The 22372-nt window shown below is 38.5% G+C and overlaps 1 pseudogene; it reads left to right on the forward strand.

The window, feature by feature from the left end:
* Positions 1-5163: 5163 nt before the first annotated feature.
* On the forward strand, positions 5164-12039 carry LOC102815952 (annotated as a pseudogene).
* Positions 12040-22372: the final 10333 nt, after the last annotated feature.

Genomic DNA, 22372 nt, shown 5'->3' on the forward strand with positions numbered 1-22372 from the left:
CCTTCTGGTCTTTAATAATCCAATAGCTATGTTTGGATTAGTATATAATATCCTGATTTGTTCCAGGATCCATTCTTGCCACATTAAGACTTGGGAGGAAATACTAACTGGTAAAACCTATTGACTTTTGTGCCTTGCCCCTTACTAGTATTACATTTAGCAGCATAGCTCTAGTAGAGCAGGCTGCTAATCTCAAGGTCAACAGTTCAAAACTACCTGAAGTTCTATGGGAGAAAGATGAGGCTTTGCTCTTACAAAAATTTATAACCTTAGAAACCCTACATAGGGTCACTATGAGTCCAAACCTACTCTATGATGCATAACCACAATAGGACCCCTTTCTGGGCAATGACTAGTGAGGTATAGTCTGCTGATGGGCTTCTAAAAATTTTATTCACTAATTTTTTGTGGCAGGGTATTATATCTGTATTGGATGCCTGGAACTATCATACGACAAAACATAATATTGTTTAAGAAAAATACCAGGAAGATTTGTTGTTAAGTGCTGTCGAGTGGATTCCGACCCATAGCAACCGTGTATAGGGTTTTCAAGGAGCAGCTGGTGAGCCTGAACCACTGACCTTGCAGTTTAAACGACTTTGCAGTCTGATGCATTAACCCACAGCAAACTGAGTTTCACCTTATTTAAAATAAATTTACAGAAAGTACTGGTGGCACAAACACTATGTACCTACCTGGTTGCCAAGCCTAAAGTTGGTAGTTTGAATCCAACCAGTGGCTCTGCAGGAAAAAAAAATGGTGACAGGCTGCCACTGTAAAGTTGTTAGAAAATCTTATAGAGAGAAAGGAGCTCTGGTAGCGTAGTGGTTACAAATCGGGCTGCGAACCCTAAGGTCAGCGGTTCGAAACTACCAGCCGCTCTGCGGGAGAAAGATGAGGCTTTCTACTCCTGTAAAGATTTACACCCTTGGAAACCCTGTACAGGGTCGCTATGGGTCGGAACTGACTCGATGGCACTTAACAACAATATAGAGAGAAGAGGAAGGGCTGGTTGGTCCAAAGTATGGTGAGACCTAGGGATCCTGAGCCCATGTACAAGGACATAGCCAGAGGGCTAGAGCTGAGTGTGAAGTGTCCAGCTGATATGAAGTGAAAGGAGACACACAAGAACACTCAAAATGACAGTATCCATTTGACCTAGCTTCGATGGCTTGATGATCACTTGACTAGATTTAAAAAATTGATAAAGGAAACAAGTGTTAAGCTGCTAAATTTGACAAACTTGACCTATACTTATGGATGTGGTGTTGTTAATGTGTAATGGGAGTCAGTTCCAACTGAGATCCTGTACTTATATGTTAAGTAAGACCCTGCACAGGGTTTCCAAAGCTATAAATCTTTACAGGAGCAGAAAGCTTATCTTTTTCCTGCAGAACAGCTGGTAGTTTTGAACTGCTGACCTTGATGTTAGCAGCCCGATTCATAACCTTGCTACCAGAGAATACCAACTGAAAGGGAAGGAGTCTTCACATCAATTATCAATTCTAACCCCTCTATATATAGGATTGATTATTGTTATGTGCTGTGGAGTCAGTTCCGACTCATAGGAACCCTGAACAACTTTTTCGAGGGTGGAAATCTTCACTGGAGCAGAAAGCCTCATCTTTCTCTCACGGAGCAGCTGGTAGTTTCAAACTGCTGATCCTGATGATAGCAGCCCGATACGTAACCACTATGCTACCATAGCTCCTTATAGGCTTGATAGGGATGAGCAATATAGACATTGGATACCTAAAATGGGAGAGAGGGTTTAAGGCATAAAGTGATTGACCTACAATTTTTCAAGATAGAGTTGTTTGAGTGTGCAGGGAAAGGAAGACTCCCCACTGAATAGTTTTCATCTTGTCTAGATAGGTCTGGTGAAAGAAGATGGGGATAAGATTCTTATGATTCAACAGTAATTATTATCACGACTAACTGCTATTGTAACAACGGTAAATGTAGAAAGTTTTGTAACATAAAGGGATGAGCTCTGGTAGCATAGTGGTTATGAATCGGGCTGCTAACCTCAGGGTTACCAGATGTACAGTGGGAGAAAGAGGCTTTCTGCTCCTGCAAAGATTTACAGCCTCAGAAACCCTATACAGGGTTGCTCTAAGTCACAACCGACTCCACAGCACATTACAACAAGAAGTTAATCTTGAGGAACCTAGGACCATCAAGAGAGAAGAGCATGAGTGGACGCAACTTGGGTCCCTATCCAGAGATGCAGGGAAACTAGAGATGGAGGCAGAGATGATGACATGGAGAGAGAACAGCTGAGGACTCTAGACTCATGGAAAGAGAAAGGCTGTGCGCTGGTAGCCAGGTGGTAGACTCACAGAATGTGCCCTTTGGTTGTTTAAATGACTTACGTATATTTGTGTGTATCCAAAAAACAAAACAAAAAAACACCAAAAAACAGAGGAAATAGAAGCAAATACTGCTGAATGATGATGCATGGAGGGGAGTATAATCATTGCAATGAAACAGAATGTGATCAGCTTACAAGGATGTTCTCCCTTGTAAGCTATCACTCAATTCACAATAAAAACTTGCTAACTCCGTGACCCTGGGCTTAAACCACCAACCTTGCAATCCAAACTTATGTGCTACTAATGTGCCATAACTGGACTCCAGATACTAACAAATATCCCCTTATTACAGTGTGTGGAGTTCCTGGGTGGTACAAATGGCTAATACGTGTATGCTTACCAAAAGATGGCATGTTGAAGATTAGCCTAGGAAGATATTTTGTTCTATGGAGAAATGTAGAACACAGAGCAAACTTTATTCTAGATGTCAGACTGATTTAAGTTTGGACATCAGTTTAACAATGACATTTTATATGTAAACTACATTCAATTTCTAACATTTTAGTTTTATTTGTTCAAAAGAAATCAATACTAGCCAGTATATATTATCAAGGCAAAATATCTGTTGTGGATATAGGCACAGAGACAATAACTGAAGCTCTTATATACCTGATTAACCAAAATTGAACCTATATATACCATTGGTTTTTCTTATCACATGGAGGAAAACCAAAACAAAACAATTTACTTAAATGCAAAACTTCTCCCTTTAAATTAAAAAGGAATAAAACAAAAATGTGTATTTTTTGTACTTTTATGTACAAATCATTTATGTACTTCTCTTTAATAACATAAATTATCAACAAAGTCCTGACCTATGAATAAAAAGCTAAAAACCCCACCATTTAAGACCAAGACACAAAATCTTATTTCTTGATTAAGAAACTAAATTGGAGTTATTATCAAAATAAACATTAAGTACATGTTAAATTAAAGCACTCCATATTTCACAGAAGAGGCATTAGCATTCATGTAATAAGTTTATTTACAAACACAACCAGTGTGCTATACGAGGTTCAACAAGTTTGATCCATTTTTCAGATGCTGGACTTCTTAAAACTCTTCTTATCTGACGGAAAGAGAAAAGTAAGTGTCAATTCTTCTTAGTGAAATTAAATAAAAAACTCACTCATTCCAGTCTTGGTGCAGGGCTATAGGATAAGCACTGCACCACAAGATTGGTCTGAACCACAAGGTTAATGGTTCAAACTCACCAGCCGTTCCCACAGAAACCCTATCCAGGGTCACTGAGTTGGAACCAACTTGAAGGTACTTAATATTGCAGAAGTCAGTATGAGTAAGCCTTGACATGGGTTATGTGGTACATCAGAAAGCGTTTACAGTATCATGACTATTCATACTGATTTACTTCATCATATGTACCCAAACATTTTCCTGTTAATGCCTCGGATAGTTCATTTCCCTCCTATGCCGTAACAAATAAAGTCTCCCTTTTCCAGTGTATATTTTCAAGTTTATTCTAACTATCCATCAGGACTTCCTATACTATACTAATTCTTTCAGAAAATCTTTTCATTAAAAAAAAAAAATAGAATGTGGTATTCCTTTTATCAGATAAAACATACATGCCCTTAAAGCAGGGGTACAAATAGCTACCATTTGGTGGAGGTTGCTCTGGGTTTTACATTCCTCCACAAGACAAACTAGCTGGCCAAGCCAACCTTCAACACTTAATTTCAGGACCTTACACCAGAGGGTATATAATACATTGGGTTATTTATTTGAAAAAGAATAACACTATTTTATAAATATTAGAAATCATTAATTACCTGCTTCATGGATGAACTTAAACTTGCTTACTTCTTGAGGAGTTGGTGTCTCACTATAAAGAAAGGGGCAGCAAATCCAGACCCAAAATATACAGTCATCATAATCAGTAACCGCCACTTGTTTTCCACGGAAAACGGCAAATTCTGTTGGAAAAAGCCACAGAAACAGAACTTCAAGCCATATGGTTATTATATGTAGCAGGATATATGCCAGAGCGCAGCTATATAGGTCATATTAAACATTGTTGTTAAGTGCCATGGAGTTGGCTGGATCCATGGCGACGCTGTAGTTTCTGAGGCTATAAATCTCTAGGGAAGCATACACAGTTATCTTACTTTCAAGGGGGTTCTAGTGGGTTCAAATCACCGACCACGTGGCTAACAGGCCAACAAGTAACCCACTAGGCCACCAGGGCTCCACAGTGCTTGAAGGTAAAACATATCTCACTTTAAGAGAGAAAAAGTAAATAAAAAGTCAAAATCCAGGACTCGGATTTACTAACTATTGTGAGAAATAGTTTCTATTTTAGAAAATGGAGGGGAAAAGTATCCAAAGTAAGTAAAAAGTAAATGCATTGTTTTAGTACAGAAACTTGCCACCTAGTAAGGGCACAAAGCAATAGCAGCACTGCCAAGGTTAAGTCTGACTTTTCCATAAGCAAGCAGTCCTACGTTTATATTTTCTAATCCTTCACGAATACGCTCCAAGGTAGTTTGCACTGCTAATCACCTACTGAGCTAAACAAGGGGCTTCATGAACCGAGAAGGTCGTTGTAAACCGCTGTCGAGTCAGTTCCGACTCAAAGTGACCTCGGTTAATAGGGTTTCCGAAGAGCGGCTTGTGAGTCTGAACCGCCGACTTTGTGGTTCAAATCGTCTCTGCTGTCCAGTGCTCATCCCACAGCGCTACACTAGTACTCCTAAACTAACCAACTATTAGAAAAAGCCGGATCCACAACCACAGGCCTCATTTCCCCATGACCTTCACTACCGGTCAGATGATCTACAGCTCGACATTAGGCCGCAGTACCTGGAAGTCAGGTCTCCCTGGACCTGCAGGCCTTCTGGGTAAGGCAGGGCCTCGGGTTTACCGGTTCATTCCTTTCAGCGGCTACGGTGGGCTGTCGGAGTCCTCAACTTTCTCTCTAGTCTTTGGAGAAGTGAAGTACTAGTTTGCATCTCAGCCAGAGTCCGTAGATGGCCTTCGGATTTAACGAGCGGCAATCATATACCCCCTTCCCCAAACAAACAAAACTCCTAACACACTAACCTTCCCTGGGCCCTCCTCATAGTGGCTCCTTCGGACCACGGAGGTGGTAAACCTCCGGATGCTCTGCCCCAACATGGCGCCGTTGGAGGTTCTGCGAAACGTACAGCGAAAGACAGCAAAAGAAATGGCGAAATCAACTCCAGCTCCCACGACCTTGTACGGGTGCAGGGACCGAAGGGGAAGATGGGAAACGGGGTAGTGGCTTCTGATACTCCAAAACAGTGGCGAGCTCCAAGGATTATGGGAAATGTAGTTCAAGACATCACGGCGCCTTTTTTAATCCCTGAAGGATTGTGGGAAATATAGTCAGAGGCTCCTAGGTTGAGACGCGTTAAAGTTACAGCGATGAACAACTTCAAATCAGAATACTTTTCTTGAACTTAGGTATAGGATTCTTCAAGAGTTCCCAGAAATGATTTTACCGGATCTAGAGAAGCAGTCTCACCTCGTATGTACTAATTTATTGAACAGAAAATAAAGCTTTCATATTTATTTATTTTTAGTGACTGTATGCCTGGTGGGTATGGTTTCAAGAACTGTGTCAAGTGTTAAGAGATAATATCTGAAGCAACAAAGTGCAAGCACACGTAACCAAACAACATGTAAAGGATTTCAGAGTGAAAACCCGTTATGAAAGTTTAGGGAACTGGGTAAAATAAGGAGGGACAGAGCAGAGAGAAAACGCAATGGTTGCTTGAAAGTAGTATATATAGAAAAGCAGCCCCTGACATCTGTAATTAGCTAAGGTCTGGTCTTTCTGTTCCCATGCGGGGGGGAAAAAAAAAAAATTGCACAGAACATCAACATAGAAAAGACCTGTGATAGAAGGAGATTACTGAGTAATAACATCTAAACACAAAAAAAACATGAACACAGACACAAAAATGAACAAATATCCCCTAATCAAAGAAACAAAAACAAGACAACTCATACTATAACTAATAATTGTGCCCACATCTATGCCCCTTGAAAAGAAAGGCGACCTAACAATTTAGTAATCATCTAACAATAGCATTAATATTACATACAAGTAAAATTCTGCTGAAGCTAATTAAAAAGTGATTACAGCAGAACATGGACAGGTAGCAGCCAGAAATTCAATACAGATTCAAAAGAGGATATGTAACCCAGAGCAATCATTGTTGACATGAAATATATCGTGACTGAAAGAGAATACTAGAAAGATGTTTACTTGTGGTTTATTGAATATGCAAAGGCATTTGACTAAGTGGATTTTAAGAAACTTTTGATAACATTGTGAACAATGGATATTCTGGAGCGCTAATTGTGCTCATGAGGTACCTGTACATCAACCAAGAGGCAGTTATTTGAACGGAACAAAGGGATATTGAATGGTTCAAAATTAGGAAAGTGTGCACCTTAGTTGTTTCCTTTAACCAAATTTATTCAATCTGTATGCAGAGTAAATAATCCAAGATGCTGGATTATATGAACAATGTGGCACCAGGTTTGGAGGAACAACCTTCAATATGCAGATAACACAACCTTGCTTACTAAAAGCTAAGAGGACTTCAAACAGCCTTCAGTATAGATTGCACCTCAATACAAAGAAAGCAAAAATCCTCACAACTGGACTAATAAATAATATCATGAGAAATAGAGAAAAGATTGAAATTATCAAAGACGTCGTTTTGCTGTTATCTACAATCAACACTCATGAAAGCAGCAGTCAAGAAATCATGAAACTTATTGTATTTGGCAAATGAGCTTCAAAAGACCTCTTCAAAGAGTTAAAGAGCAAAGATGTCAGTTTGAGGAATAAGATTTGTCTGACCCAAGCCATAGCATTTTCCATTACCTTATATACATGTGAAAGTTGGACAAAAAATAAGGAAGAGCATAGAAGAATAAATGGATTTGAATTACTGTGTTTCTGAAGAATAGTGAAAGTGTCATGACTGCCAGAAGAACAAACAAATCCATACAGTCCTAATACTCCTTAGAAACAAGGATGGTGAGACTTTCTGATATTTTGGCCATTTGTCAGGAGGGATCACTCCCTTTAGAAGGACATCATGCTTTGTAAAGTGTATGGTCCCACAACACAAGCTTTCAGATACTTTATTTACATTATTAGACAATTACTCAATACCCTTGGTGGGCAACAAACACCTTATATTTGTAAAATCATTTGGTGGCAGTTACAAAGCCTATGGCCAGACGAACCATATCAAGGAATTCACTGGTAGTCTTGCACAAGGCACGGAGAAGAGGAAACATTAAATCAATGATAAACAAAACTAAGAAATGGACAACAGGTTAGACTGAGCAAAGGTCCTGCTAACCTTGTCTCATTCATCTGTGGGAGGAAGTATTTTGCCTCAGATAATTCATTTATACAGTGGCAGTGAACAATAACCAATAAGCTATAAATCATATTTTGAACATTAAGTATGTAAGGGTAAATAAAAAAGTATTGCTACTAGGGTTCTAGTTCATATCGCTCATGCAAAGATTTATTCCAAACACTGTGGGTTTGAACATGTCTCCATGATCAGTGGAAGGCTGCAGACAAATTTTCTTAGTCTTGGTCTTGTTAAGGTGCCTTCAAAAATGTCCAACCAAAACAGTGGCTTCTGAAGGGATCTTCTGAGCCAGAATGGTGGTGGCAGTGGTATGCAGTGGAGTCAGTTCTAACTCATAGCGACCCTGTGTAGAGTTCCGAGGCTATAAGCCTTTATGGGAGCAGAAAGCCTCCTCTTTGTTCTGCAGAACTGCTGGTAATTTCGAACTGTTGACCTTGAGATTAGCAGCCCGACTGGTAACTACTATGCTACCAGAGGTCCTTCTGGGCCAGAATAGAGGTCAGTAGGGAAGGTAATAGTGACTGTATTATGTTCTCTTGAAGGGCACAGGATGATCATAGGGTTGATTATAAAGAATTTTTGAGAAAATTGGAAACTGCATTGATGAGATAAAGGATAGGAAAGTTATGACTAGATTTTTTTCCCCATCACAATAACGCACCTTCTTTTTCTTCAAGGACTGTCTTAAGAGAGTTTCATTTGGAAAACTTTCCCCATCAGCCCTAAAGCTCTGATCACGTTCACTGAGAGTTCTTTTTGTTCTCCAAACTCAAATAACATTTAAAAGAAATGCAGTTTGAGTCCCTCAATGATGCCAAAATTGCCACTTTTGTGTTTTAATTCGAAGAGCACAGAATTCTATGAGAAAGGGTTGTTGTTAAGTGCCATCAAGTTGGTTCCTACTCACAGCAACCATGTATAGCCTTTCCAAGGAGTTGCTGGAAGACATGAAAAGTCGACCTTGTGGCTAGCAGTCCCGTGCTTATCTTACAGCACCACGTGATAACTCCATGCCTTCAGAAGTATATAGATCTTGATGGAGATAATGTTGAGAAGCAATAGCTTTCCATTTTGAATTTTTATTTAGTAAAAGGTTTCTAAGAAACTTTTTTTTTTTTTTTGGTAGCAACACTTTTTGGTATATATATATATATATATATATATATATATATATATATATATATATATATATATCTAAGTCTAGTAATAAGTATGTTTTTTGTCACTCTCTTGTACTATGAAGAATATAAAATAAAGCCAAGAAATCTAAAACGGTTATTATTAACAGATAATTTATTTGATATGGTTGAAGTTTTTAACTGGTTAAAGCTTGTAGAGTTAATTTAAAAAATAGTAAGAGTTTTAAATATCAAAATAGAAAAAGTTTCTCAGTATTAAAATAATAGAATTTTCTTTAAATATTAAGTTAAAACTTAATTTTATTCTTTGTACAATCAATTTTTGAAAGCAAAGGTTGAACAAAATGAATTCCTAAATTTTAAAAGCTATGGAATACGTTAAAAAAGAAAAAAACAAAAACAAAAACAAAAAAACCTTAGCAAACCTACTAAATTGTAATAATCTTATCTGCTTGCTTTACTGTTTATTGCTTTTACATGTTATGTGATTAAAACAATAAATAAATAAACCATCCTGGTGTGACATTACAGATTAAGCACTGGACTGCTAACTGCAGACCCACCAGCCACTCCTTGGAAATCCTATATAGAATATAATTATATTATTAAGTCTTTATATATTTGAATAGGTATAAAGACTGTGAGTAAACTCCATGTAGGGTTAGGAACTCTGAGGTCACATCCTTCCCATACAACCTACCTTGCGAGCTCCTTGGCTCACAGGAGCCAGAGTTTCCTTCTCTCTGGTTCCAACAGCTGCACTTTGTTTTTGTGCAAACCTCACTATTGTTGCCACACTTGAGTCCATTGCCAATCCAGCTCACTGGGGTCTTCCTCTTTTTATCTGACCCTCCACCTTACCAGACATGATATCCTTCTCCAGCGAATGTTCCCTCCAGACAATATGTCCGAAGTATGAGAGATGAAGTTTGGTCATCCTGGCCTTCAAGGAGCACTCTGGCTGCACTTCTTCCAACACAGATCTGCTGGTTCTTTTGGTAGCCCATGGCACTTTCAATATTCACCTCCAATACCATGACATAAAAGCATCAATTCTTCTATGGTCTACCTTATTCACTGTCCAGCTTTCGCATGCTTATTGAAAATACCATGGCTTGGGTCAGGTGCACCTTAGTCTTCAAGCTGTCATCTTGCTCTTCAAACACTTTGAAAAGGTCTTGTACAGAAGATTTGCTTTGACTTCTTGTCTGCTGCATCCATGAGTGTTGATAGTTGATCCAAGAAAAATGAAGTCCTTGACAACGTCAATCTTTTCTCCATTGATAAGAATGTTGTTTATTGGTCCAGTGGTGAGGATTTTTGTTTCCTTTACATTGAGATGTAATCCATACCGAAGGCTGTGCTCTTTGATCTTCATCAGTAAATTTTAAATCTTCTTCACTTTCAGCAACCAAGGTTATATCATCTGCATATCGCAGGTTGTTAATGAGTCTTCCTCCAATCCTGATGCCACATTTTTCTTCATGTAATCCAGCTTCTCAGATTATTTGCTCAGCATACTAATTGAAGAAGTACGGTGAAAGAATACAACCCTGTCGCACACCTTTCTTAATTTTAAACCATTCGTTTTCCCATGAGCTCTCTATTTTGTCAACCACTGAAGCCCCTGTGAAGTGGGCATCTCTGCTGGGTGATACACATTTCCAGAGCCTATGCACTGAATTGCTACTAATGTCCAGCAAAGAAGAACCTACAAAGCACCTAGAGACAAGTAAGCAGTTGGCAGCAGAATTCCAGGAAGAGTTCACAGTGCAAGAGGACCTGATGGGGCTGGCGATTGGAACTCATGGTGACAACATCCAGCAGGCCCAAAAAGCACCTGGGGTGACTGGCACTGAGCTGGGTGAAGAGATTTGTACTTTCCGCATTTATGGGGAGACTCCTAAGGCACGCCAACAGGCCCGAAGTTACCTGGAGTATTCTGAGGACTCAGGGCAAGTGCCTGGGAATCTGGTTTGGCAAAGTGATTAGAAAGAATGAGAAAATGATCCAGAAGATTATGGCTAAATCTGGTGTGGTGAGGGTTGGAGTGGAAGGTGATAATGACAAGAAGAACCCCAGGGAGGAGGGAATGGTTCCATTCTATTTGTTGGCACCCAAGAGAATATCAGCAATGTTCAGGCTCTGCTCGAAGCTGCTCTAGTGGAGCAGCTTCGTTTGGAAAGGCTGCAAATTGATGAGCAGCTTCAGCAGATTGGTCTGGGTTTTCGCTCTCCTGGGAGTGGGCAGGGCAGCGGTGGCAGTGACAAGGCTGGATATACCACTGATGAGAGCTCTTCCTTCTCCCTCCATACTACTTGAACCTATAGGGGCACTTATGGGGGCTGGGGCTGGGGCCAGGTGGGAGGACTGGTGGTCCTCCCTATGGTGAGACTGCTACAGGAAGAGGAGGCCCCAGTTCCGACCCATCCACAGCTTCTGAGACAAAGTCAAAGAAGACAGAGGAACCCAACCAAGCTGTGTCTGGTGACCAAGATCCCCCTACTCGGGGAGAAGAAAGCCAAAGGTGATCAATTGGGGGTCGAGGCCAGGGGCCTCCATCTACCCATTGGCTCACCTCAAGATATAACTCTTCATTCATTAGCTCAATGCTAAAGAATCCAGACAGGTAATCCCTACAGCCTATTGGACACATCTGAACCAGAGCTCCCAGTTGACGCAGAGCCTAGGGAACCGCCCCCAGCAAGTGCCAGACGCCACCGTTCACGCTACTGCACTGACAAAGACCTGTCATGCATGGAGGTCTGGAATCTGATGGGCCCAACATGACAGAGAATGGCCTGGAAGATGAGTCAAGACCCCAGCGTCATAACCGGAAGCCACTGTGGCTGTAATCGTGGTAACTGAACTGATGGTTCTATCAGTGGAGACTGTCAGCCAAAGACTGTGACTAACTACATCTCACAAGCAGAGTCGCAGAGCTGCCAGCGACTAGCCATGAACCGCACTAAGCCCTCAGATGACTCTCTTTTAGGGCAGAAGCGTATCTGTATCAGCAAGCTTCCTAAGCACCCCTCTGAGAATGGGGAAATCTCTGCCCCTCTGGAGTTGGGTAGTTTGGTGAATGGGGTCTCAAAAAACCTCCAGCTCGCATCCCTCCCTTCTACATCTTGCTAGCTGCCCAGCATCATAGCCCTCACAGACCTGACTGACCTGCGCTGGAGATGCTCTTATCTAGGGGGGTAGGGGTGGCACAGTAAATTGGGTTCCCCCCAACCTCCAGGAGCTAGTAGAGGGATGTGTAACAGGGTCATACCCTCCTTCCCCTTGTCCACCCTACCCCTAGACTAGATGTTCCTTTATCCTCTAATGCTCCAATCTCTCTGAACACCCTTATTCTCTGTCTGTTGGTGGGGGTGCTCCTTGTCCCACCCATATTTGACAGTTCAGGGGGGCTCCCCTGCTATCCCTACTCCCATCCTCTCCCATTTCTGGGGCCTCATCACTGTGAAAACCTGATATAGTAAGGGTATAAGTGGGTGGGAGGTATGGGGAAGGTTTTGGAGTCAAACCAGGGTTGTGTATGAAGGGGAGTGGCAAGGTCCCCTAGGGGGAGGGGGAACTAATCTTGTCTGGTAGATGAGAACACATACTTATTTTTCACTGTACAGTATTTTAAAAGAGAATAAAAACATCAAACAAAAAGAGTTGGCCTCTTATTTGTTTATTCTGTTTTGTTTGTGATTGTGAGATGGATTTTCCATTTCCAACCAAACAGGAGACAGACAACAATCATGCCCATACAATCAAGCCTCAACCAGACCCTCTGAAGCACCACCCACTGGACAAGAGCTTATACCACCTGATTAACAATGGACAGTAACCAACACTAGCCAAACCCACCTAAACTGAGGTGGACAATTGGCAAATGAGAACTAAACCTACAGGAGACAATTTGTGAGAGTCTCTGGTAGCATAGTGAGTATGAATAGGGTTTGCGAACCACAAGGTCAGCAGTTCGAAACTACCAGCTGTTCTGCGGGAGAAAGATGAGGCTTTCTGCTCCTGTAAAGATTTACAGCCTCGGAAACACTGTACAGGGTCACTATGAGTCGGAACCGACTCCACAGCACATAACCAACCAACCAAGAATACATCAACATACAATCATCAACTAAATACCAATACAACAAACCCATATTTCCCTGGAGACAACACACAGGTTTAGGTCACACGAAGTAACAAGAGAGAATGACTCAAACAAATGACCAAGATATGGAATCAGAAAACGTTTCTGAGGAAGAAAAGTAATGTAACTAACTAAACAAAAAATTGAAAGAATGGTATTCAGGTAACTTATAAGGATTGACTGAAAGATAGAAGAAAGTAAGGAGAATACAGAAAAAAAAAAAAAAAACTTGAGAATTCAGGAAAATGATACAAGCACAAACAGACAATTTAAATGCAAATTTTGAAATAATACAAAAACCTGCAATGGCAATTCCAGAAGATTAATACTAAGATTTCAGCAATTGACAACATATTGAATGGTCATAGAAGTAGATTCAAAGCAGTAGAAGCCCAAATTAGGGAGATTGAAGATAAATCTTTCAGATTGTTAGAATGCTAGATCAATCAAAAATATTTTAAAATTTAAAAACTAATAAAAAATCTGAAGAAGGTCTAAGAGTTATATCATGAAGATGAACAACTTACAGATGTTTGGAGTTCAAGATAGGGAGAGAAAATAAAAGCACAGAGGAAACTGTCCAAGAGTTTTTGGAAGAAAACTTATATAGCATCGCGAATGATAAGAAGATAAGCATACAAGAAGCTGGACAGAACCCAAATAGGAAAGATCCCAAAATAAATCACCAAGACATAATCAAATTTTTACAAACCAGATACAATGAACTAATCCTGAGAACAGCTCAGAAAAATTAAAAGTTACTTACAAAGGAAAGCCAATAAACTTAAGTTCTGATTTCTTAACAGAAACCATGCAAGCAAGAAGGAAATGGAATGGCATATACAAAACTCTGAAAGAAAAAAAAAAATTGCCCAACTAGAAACATAAATCCAGCAAAGCTGTACCTCAAGTACAATGGCAAAATTAGTACATTTCCTGAAAACAAAAACAAAAACAGATACTAAAGGAATTTGTAATGATCAGACTAATTTACCCTTTAGTATTTTTTGTACTGAGAACCTACAAAAGCCAACAAACCTGAGATTACTATACATGACAACACCATCCAGAACACAATCCAAACACAGAAGTATTTAAAGTAAAACAAACATAAAAGACTAGAAATAAGAAATCAGAGATAGCAATTTATAATGAATGTCAACTACAAAGTAAAAAGAGGGAATAGTGTAGAGATAGAACTTCCAATCCAAATGGCTAGAAAATCAAGTTGATTTCAAGATGAAACAGACTGTATTAAATAGGGAAAAAATAAATTACTGGGTAACCTCAAATTTATCTATATAAATTAATACATCTGCACATCAAAATAAAAAAAATAATTAAAAAGAGGAAAACCAGAAAGATTTAGTAAACATTAACACAACAGAAAGGAAGAAAATGAAAAGAAAACACACAAAATGAATTCAGTGCAGTGAATTATGTGGAACAAAGAAACCAGCAACACCAAAAAACAAACAAACAAAAAAAAACCCCAGCAAAATAGTAATAATCAATTCATACATACCAATAATTACACTGGCTGTAAATGGATTAAATGTACCAGTCAAGAGACAAAAAGAGCAGAGTGGATAATAAAACAGATTTATTAAAAAAACTGTCTATGAAAGATACATCCAAAAGATAGAGACAGCCTAAATGCCTATCAACAGAAGAATACTTAAAAAAAAAAACACTTTGGTACATACTCACAATAGAATACTATGCAATAATGAAAAATAATGATGAATCTGGGAAACACCTCACAAAATGATCGAACCTGGAGGACCTTATGTTGAGTGAAATTTGTTATTGTTGTTATTAAGTTATGAGTCAGAACCATTGAGATAGTTTTGACTCATAGCTACCCTCCATAGAATTTCTGAGAAGCAGCTGGTGGATTTAAGCTGCTGACCTTTTGGTTTAAATCGATAGTTCAGTCCAGTGTTTTACATACATACAGTACCACACCAGGAAATTAGCCAAGCATAAAAGGACCAATATTGTATGAGAGTACTGTTGTAAAAATTTAAGAAAAGATTTTCTTGCTAAATGAAACATTCTATAATGGTTACAGGGTGGTTGGGGATGGGAGAGTGGGAAATAAAGTTAATAGAGGTAAATACTGTTAACAGTTGTTACACGGATAATGGATTGCAATCACTGTAATGAAAGAAGTATGTAATTTGGTAACTGTGGAACTGATGATCTGTTCTAGAAAACTTTACTCAATGCACAAGAAAAAGTTTAAAAAAAGAAGATGAAGATGCATTGAGAATTACTGGTGTTTGGAAAAATTATCCTGTATACAGTTTCCCAGGTGTGGCTGGTGGGTTTGAACTGCTGACATTGTGGTCAGGAGCTTATGCTACTGCACTACATCAGGACTCCTTGTGTATAGCTATCATTGATGATGTTGAGAAAAAGTACTTGAATTCAAGAAGTAGTTTGTTTTGCAACATTATATCATGCATTCTCCTGTATTATCTCTATCATCAGTGCCTAATTTTCAAACTACTGATCCTTCCTCTTTGCTTCCAACCATAATTAATTATCAATGCATCTAGATTGTATATTTCATCCATTTCAGGCTAAAGAAGTTGGTAGAATTCTTCAATTTCTTCATCATTGACTCGAGTGGTTTCTGCACAGAATTGAATAATACTCATATTAATTTATTTTTCTTGTAAGCATATGAATATTATCCTCTCACATACAGCATTGTACTTCAAGACAGATCTTAAAATGTTCTTTTTATTTATGAATGTGATGCCATTCCTCTTTATGATTCCCAGGATAGAAAATCATACAATTGTCTTAATTAAAATGGCCAATATCAGCCCCTTCCAGCTTAGCTTGTGATTGCCTAGGATATTGATCTTTATGTTTCCATTTCATTTTGATGACTTACAGTTTCTCTAGATTCATATTTCTGGTATTCCATGTTCCAATTATTAATGCATTTTTGCAATGATATCTTCTGTTTTTGAGTTCTGTCACATCAACAAATGAAAGACCCTAAAGCTTTATTCCATCCATATCATTGTTGTTATTGTTAAATGTCATTGAGTCAGTTCCAACTCATAGCAACCCTATGTAAGGTTTCCACGGAGCAGCTGGTGATTTTGAACCACTGACATTGTGGTTCAAATTGATCTTGTGGTTCAGTACATTATCCTACAGTGCTTCAGTACTTCTTTATGTAATTAAGGTCAGCAATATTTTAAGAAGGCAACTCTTTTCCAGTATAATTTGAATTTCTTCTGACTGGAAGGACTCATGTTCCAGCATTATATCAGACACTGGTCTGCTATTGTTCATAGGGTTTTTAGTGACCAATTTTTCAGAAGTAGTCTTTTAGATCCTCTTTCCTTGTCTATCTTGATCTAGAAATCTGTTCAACACGAGAGACTGATGCTACTGAAATATCAGTGTCATAGCTTCCAGCTTCACAGCAACATGCAAGCCACCACAGTATGACAAACTGACAGACAAGTAGTGGCTTTATACAATAGCATGGTGAACACTCCTGTTATGGTGTGTGGCCTGTTTGTCTAATTAAATCCAAATATTGCTATTTATCCAACAGTACCAAGGGACCTAAAGTTTTATAAAGAACAAATGGACAGCTATAATCCTAAACAAATCCTTACATCAGAGAAATTACTCCTTTGGAGGTGATCAGAACCAGGTAAAATGGTTCTGAAAACCTATTCACCCTAAAAAATAAGGTTCTGTGTCAGTACCAACTCGATGGCACCTAGCAACAACAAGCTTAAATGAAGCAAAAATAATGCCCACATAAAAGAAAAGTATTCTTTATTATAATCATTTAATTTCCAAAGTATTCTTGATCAAAAGGGGGAATGAGGATGATCGTGCTAAAATTAAGGAACTGTCAGGACTAGGATTTATGACTGGACTACAGGCCAAATTCCATGCTGTTGCTGTTGATAAGTGCTGTTGAGTTGGTTCTGACTCATAGTGGCCCTACATAGGGTTTCCTAGGAAAAGCTGATGGGTTTGAACAGCCAACCTTGTGGTTCACAGCCCAGTGCTGATCTACAGAACTACACCAAAAGGCCATAATTCCTTTTTAAAATAGTAGGTAAGCTTCCCTCATCTCTTACCTCTCTAAATGTCAACCAATCACAAATATTTTAGTTGTGTATTAAAAACCTTTGTAAAGAAACATCTCTTGGGGATACATTATAAGGCTTTTCTGGAATTGTGTTTCTCTGTTTTGCAAAACACTATTTCTGCCATTAATAAAACTCTTTGCTTTATAATTTAAATAGAATTGTACTCTTTTGATTTTTGACATCATAAAATTGGGTAAAAAAATGTTTAAATTTGGGTAGTTTGTTTGTTATTCAGTAAGACATAACTGGAAGACACACCTAAAAGTAACAACTAACTACCTGTATAGGGAAACCAGCCTGTCCACTAACTGCCCTTTGAAATACATCATTTCTCATCACCCATATGTGGACCTGGAAATTTGTGTCCTTTAAAATATTTCTTTTAGCTTAATAAATATCTTTCTCTCAAAGCATGCATCTTTAACGATTCTACAGTTTTAATGAACTGAGTTTAATTGTTCTGAACAAATCAAGACATCACAATTCTGGAAACAGAGTAGGTCTATTTGATGGTGTTGTAGCAACAGGTACACTTTGAGAAGTGTCCGATAATTCCAGATGTGCAGTTTGCATCTTTTTAAATGTTCCTTGTGAATGTAGGGGATACACTGGAATGTTATCAAAGATGGGTTAGTTCACTAATTTATTTGTATTAATGACTATTAGGAAAGGTGTTTGCCTGGGTTATACTCTTCCACCAAACTTATTCAATCTGTTTGCTGAGAAAATAATCCCAGAAGCTGGATTATATGAAGGAAAATGTGGCATCAGAATTGGAGGAAGACTCATTAACAACCTGCAACATGCAGGCTGTTAATATGCAGATACAACTTTCTTGCTGAAAGTGAAGAGGACTTAAAATGCTTTCTAATGAACATAAAAGATCACAGCCTTTGGTATGGGTTGCACCTCAATGTAAAGAAAACAAAATCCTAACCACTGGACCAATAAACAAAATTCATATAAATGGAGAAAAGATTGAAGTTGTCAAAGACGTCATTTTTTCTCAGATCAACCAGCAATACTCATGGAAGCAGCAGTCAGGAAATCAAATGACATATTGCATTAGGCAAATCTACTGCACAAGAACCCTTTAAAGTATTGAAGAATAAAGATATCAGTTTGAGAGCTAAAGTGTGTCTGACCCAAACCCTGGTATTTTCAATAGCCTCATGCGCATGCAAAAGTTGAACAGTAAATAAGGAAGACCATAGAAAAAATGATGCATTTGACTTATGGTGTTATAGGAGAATATTGAAAGTACCATTGAGTGCCAAAAGAACAAACAGATGTTGTGTGTTGAGAAAAGTACAGCCTGAGTGCTCCTTGGAAGCCATGATGGCCAGATTTTGTCTCTCACAATGTGGACATATTATCAGGACCAGTCACTGGAGAAAGATATAATGCTTGGTAAAGTGGAGGGTCAGAGAAAGTGAGCAAGACCCCCATAGAGATGGATTGGCACAGCGGCAGCATCAATGGACTCAAATGTAGCAATGATTGCGAGGCTGGTGCAACACCAGGCCAAGGGTCACTACGAATCAGTACCCACTCAGTTGCACCTATAAACAACAACAACAAATTAACCATAGAGCTTTTCACATGGTTTACATCGTATTTCAAAATATTCTCTACAATATGTTTTTGTAGATGTGCCAACTTCCTTTTTCCTGATCTTAGTCATCTGTTTGACCGACAAAATTCAGAAGAGTGACATTCTGAACTTTCTAAGACTAACTTATCAAAACTTTGCAGCTGGTATTCAGGCAACTTAAAATTTTTGCTTGGGAGAAGTAGCTGTCATGAAAAATCCAATTACTCTGAGACTACCACTGTATGATGAAGCTAATGCTAGCTATTTGGAAAAGCAAACGAAGAGTGAAAAAGAAGAGAGACTCAGTGGGAGAAATCTAGCTGGCCTCCAGTAGTGTCAGTCATTGCAGCTCAGGCTCCAGACATGGGAATGAAGAAGCTTTCAGGTGACTCCAGTTACATTCTGACTTTCCTGTGACTATATATAGGAGCTTTGGTAGCACAGTGGTTATGAATCGGGCTGCTAACCTCAAGGTTGGCAGTTCGAAACTACCAGCTGTTCCATCGGAGAAAGATGAGGCTTTCTGCTCCTGTAAAGATTTACAGCCTCTGAAACCCTGTGCAGGATCACTATGAGTCAGAACCAACTCCACGGTACTTAACAACAACAATATATAGGATGTTAAACTAGAACTTCTTGATGTTAAGCCCAGCAGCTCCCATAAATGCAGAAGAAAATAAAATATTATTTAAATTACTTACTTTTGAATGGTAGTTTGTTAAACAGCAATGAAAACTGGGAGCATGAACCATGGACTATTTCTTATAAAGGTACCCTACAAATCTTCCATTATGTCATAAAAGCTGGCAAGAAAAAATGCAAACAATCCTAGAAAATATCTGGCATAATACACTTTCACTATTAAATTAATTTCAAGAGAAATGAGACATTTCATGAACTGACTGATACAAAATAAAAAATCTTTAGGAATATGACATTTACTTCAAAGTTATATTTTAAGAATAATATCCAATTATTGTTATTTAGTACACTGTAAATCATTGAGTGAGCAATTTATTTTCTAAATCCATAAAACTTTGAAGAATACATTATAAAAAAAATAAACATAAACTCAGTTTATGTGAAATTTAAGTATAATATTTGTCATTTGTGTCAAGAGCTCCTATATTAAATTCTAAGGATGGTTTCAAGTTTATAAAAAGTTAATTGTTTAGAGAAGAGGTTATGAATTTCCATTATATGTTGCAAAATACATGTTTATTTTTGGTCTTAAGGTTTTCTTATTCCCTGGAAATCCTATACAGGGTTACTATGAGTCGGAACTGACTCAACAGCACTGAACAACAACAACACCAACTACTGTAGAAGAGTTGATGCATTTGCACTATGGTGTTGGAGGAGAATATTGAAAGTACCATAGACTTCCAGAAGAACAAACAAATTTGTGTTGGTAGAAATATAGCTAGAATGTCCTTAGAATCCAGGCTTCTGAAACTTAGAACATATCAGATGAGAACAGTCTCTGGAGCAGGATACCAGGCTTGGTAATTGGAGGGTCCAGAAAAAATAGAGGAAGATCCCCAATGAGATGGATGGCACAGTGGCAGCAATGGGCTCTAGAGTAGCAATAATTGTGTGGTTGGTGCAAGACTGGGCAGTGTTTCGATCTATTGTGCATAAGGTCACTATGATGAGTTAGCACCAACTCGATGGCATCTAATAACAACAGCAATAACTTCTATTTGAAATTCTAGATTTGTAGGGAGAAAAACAAAAAAACACAATCATGCTTCAAGAAAAGGAGAAAATGTGACTCCACTGGGGCAGTAAGAGTTAAGAAATATTCTGTTAGCCTTCTGATTGACTCAGTGAAGACTCACTTGAAGAAAAAAATCTACAAAAAGAAAAAATAAGCTTACTTTATCATAAAACTGTAGCTGCACTTCATCTTGTTTCCTGTCTTAAGACAGTCTCTACTATTTTATTTCTTTTTACTTCTTCTATTGTTGCATTCTTCAAAACTTATATGCGTATGATTTTCTCTAAGAAGTTTTTTCCAAACTGTTAAAAGGCATTAATTTTTCTTTCTAAGATCATTTGCATTTTAATTTATATATCCTTCTAATAGTAATATAAGGCACTGTAATTAGCTAGGTACGTGTATGTGTCTCCATATTAGACTAGGAGTCCTTGTGTGGTGCTGCATGATAATGCGCTGGACCACAAGGTTGGGTTGAACTGCAAGGTTAGTTGTTCAAACCCACCAGCCTCTCCTCAGAAACCTTATATGGGGTCTCTGTGGGTTGGAACCAACTAGACGACACTTAACAACAACAAAAAATATTAGATTATGTACTTAAGCAAAAGTACTGTGTTTTAGTCATATTTGTATTCTATCACATATTAAGTACTCAATAAAATGTGTGTTAAGTATATGGATAAATAATATTCTGTTCCCTAGAAGGGGTAAGAGTCTGGGTGTAGCTCTGTAGGATAAGCACTGGACCAAAAAGTCAGTTGACCCACAAGTTAGGTGGTTCAAGCTTACCAACTGCTTCTTGGAAAGCTGATACAGGGTCGCTATGAATTGGAACTGGCTGGACAGCACTTAACAACAACAACAAAAGTGGTAGAGTATTTCTTTAATGTAAACCAAAGGTCCCTGGAACTAAATTAATAATTTTTCAGTGGCTCACTATGCCCTAAATTTTATTGGCATCCTTTATATACATTAGTAAGAGATAACATTATCCTTTTCTTGTTTTTTCTTGCCATGGGCTTTATATGTAAAATCTCATTTGGTCATCATACTAGTCCTATGAATGACATCTTTATTTTATAGGTGAATCGACTTTACTGGAGTCCAACAGCTAGTAAGTAGCAGAACTGGAACTTAAACCAAACTACAATTGATTCCAAAAGCCCACCACTCATAAACTTTGCACACTATGGCCTATTTGAATAGCTTGAAAGACATATTACTGAAATCCTAAAGTAAAGGGGGAGTCCTGGTATGGTGCTGTGGGCTAATGCATCAGACTGCAAAGTCATCTGAACTGCAAGGTCAGTGGTTCAAGCTCACCAATTGCTCCTTGGAAACCCTATGCAGGGTGGCTATGGGTCGGAATCGACTTGACAGCACTTAACAACAACAATAACAAAGTAAAGGGGGGAAATTAGATTTATCCATCACTGTAGACTAAAGTGTTCATGTGTGTGTCTATATTCTCCATGATCACAGACCCATATCTATGTGTAATAGACTGAATACCCACCCACCCACTGGTGCCTAATTGCTATTGATAGATAGTGACTCTATAGGGCAGAGAAGAATTGTTCCTTAGCATTTCAGAGACTGTAAATCTTTATGAAAACAGTCTCATCTTTCTTCCGCAGAGTGGCTGGTGGGTTTGAACTGACCTTAATGAGACTGAATCAACCTTTAAAATCAAAGATGGAGTATAAGGCAGGTTATTTCCCAGACTTAGAGATAGCTGTAAAAATGAAGACTGGAAGGGCAGATCAGATAGTCAGATCCTATGCTTGATGAAAACCAGAGAACTCTGTTGAAGTTTGTACTTTTATATCACCTCCAACATCTTCTGGAAGACATGAGGGTATAGGTTT

The sequence above is a fragment of the Chrysochloris asiatica genome, unplaced genomic scaffold (assembly GCF_000296735.1).
Source record: "Chrysochloris asiatica unplaced genomic scaffold, ChrAsi1.0 scaffold00522, whole genome shotgun sequence".
Taxonomy (NCBI): Eukaryota; Metazoa; Chordata; class Mammalia; order Afrosoricida; family Chrysochloridae; genus Chrysochloris; species Chrysochloris asiatica.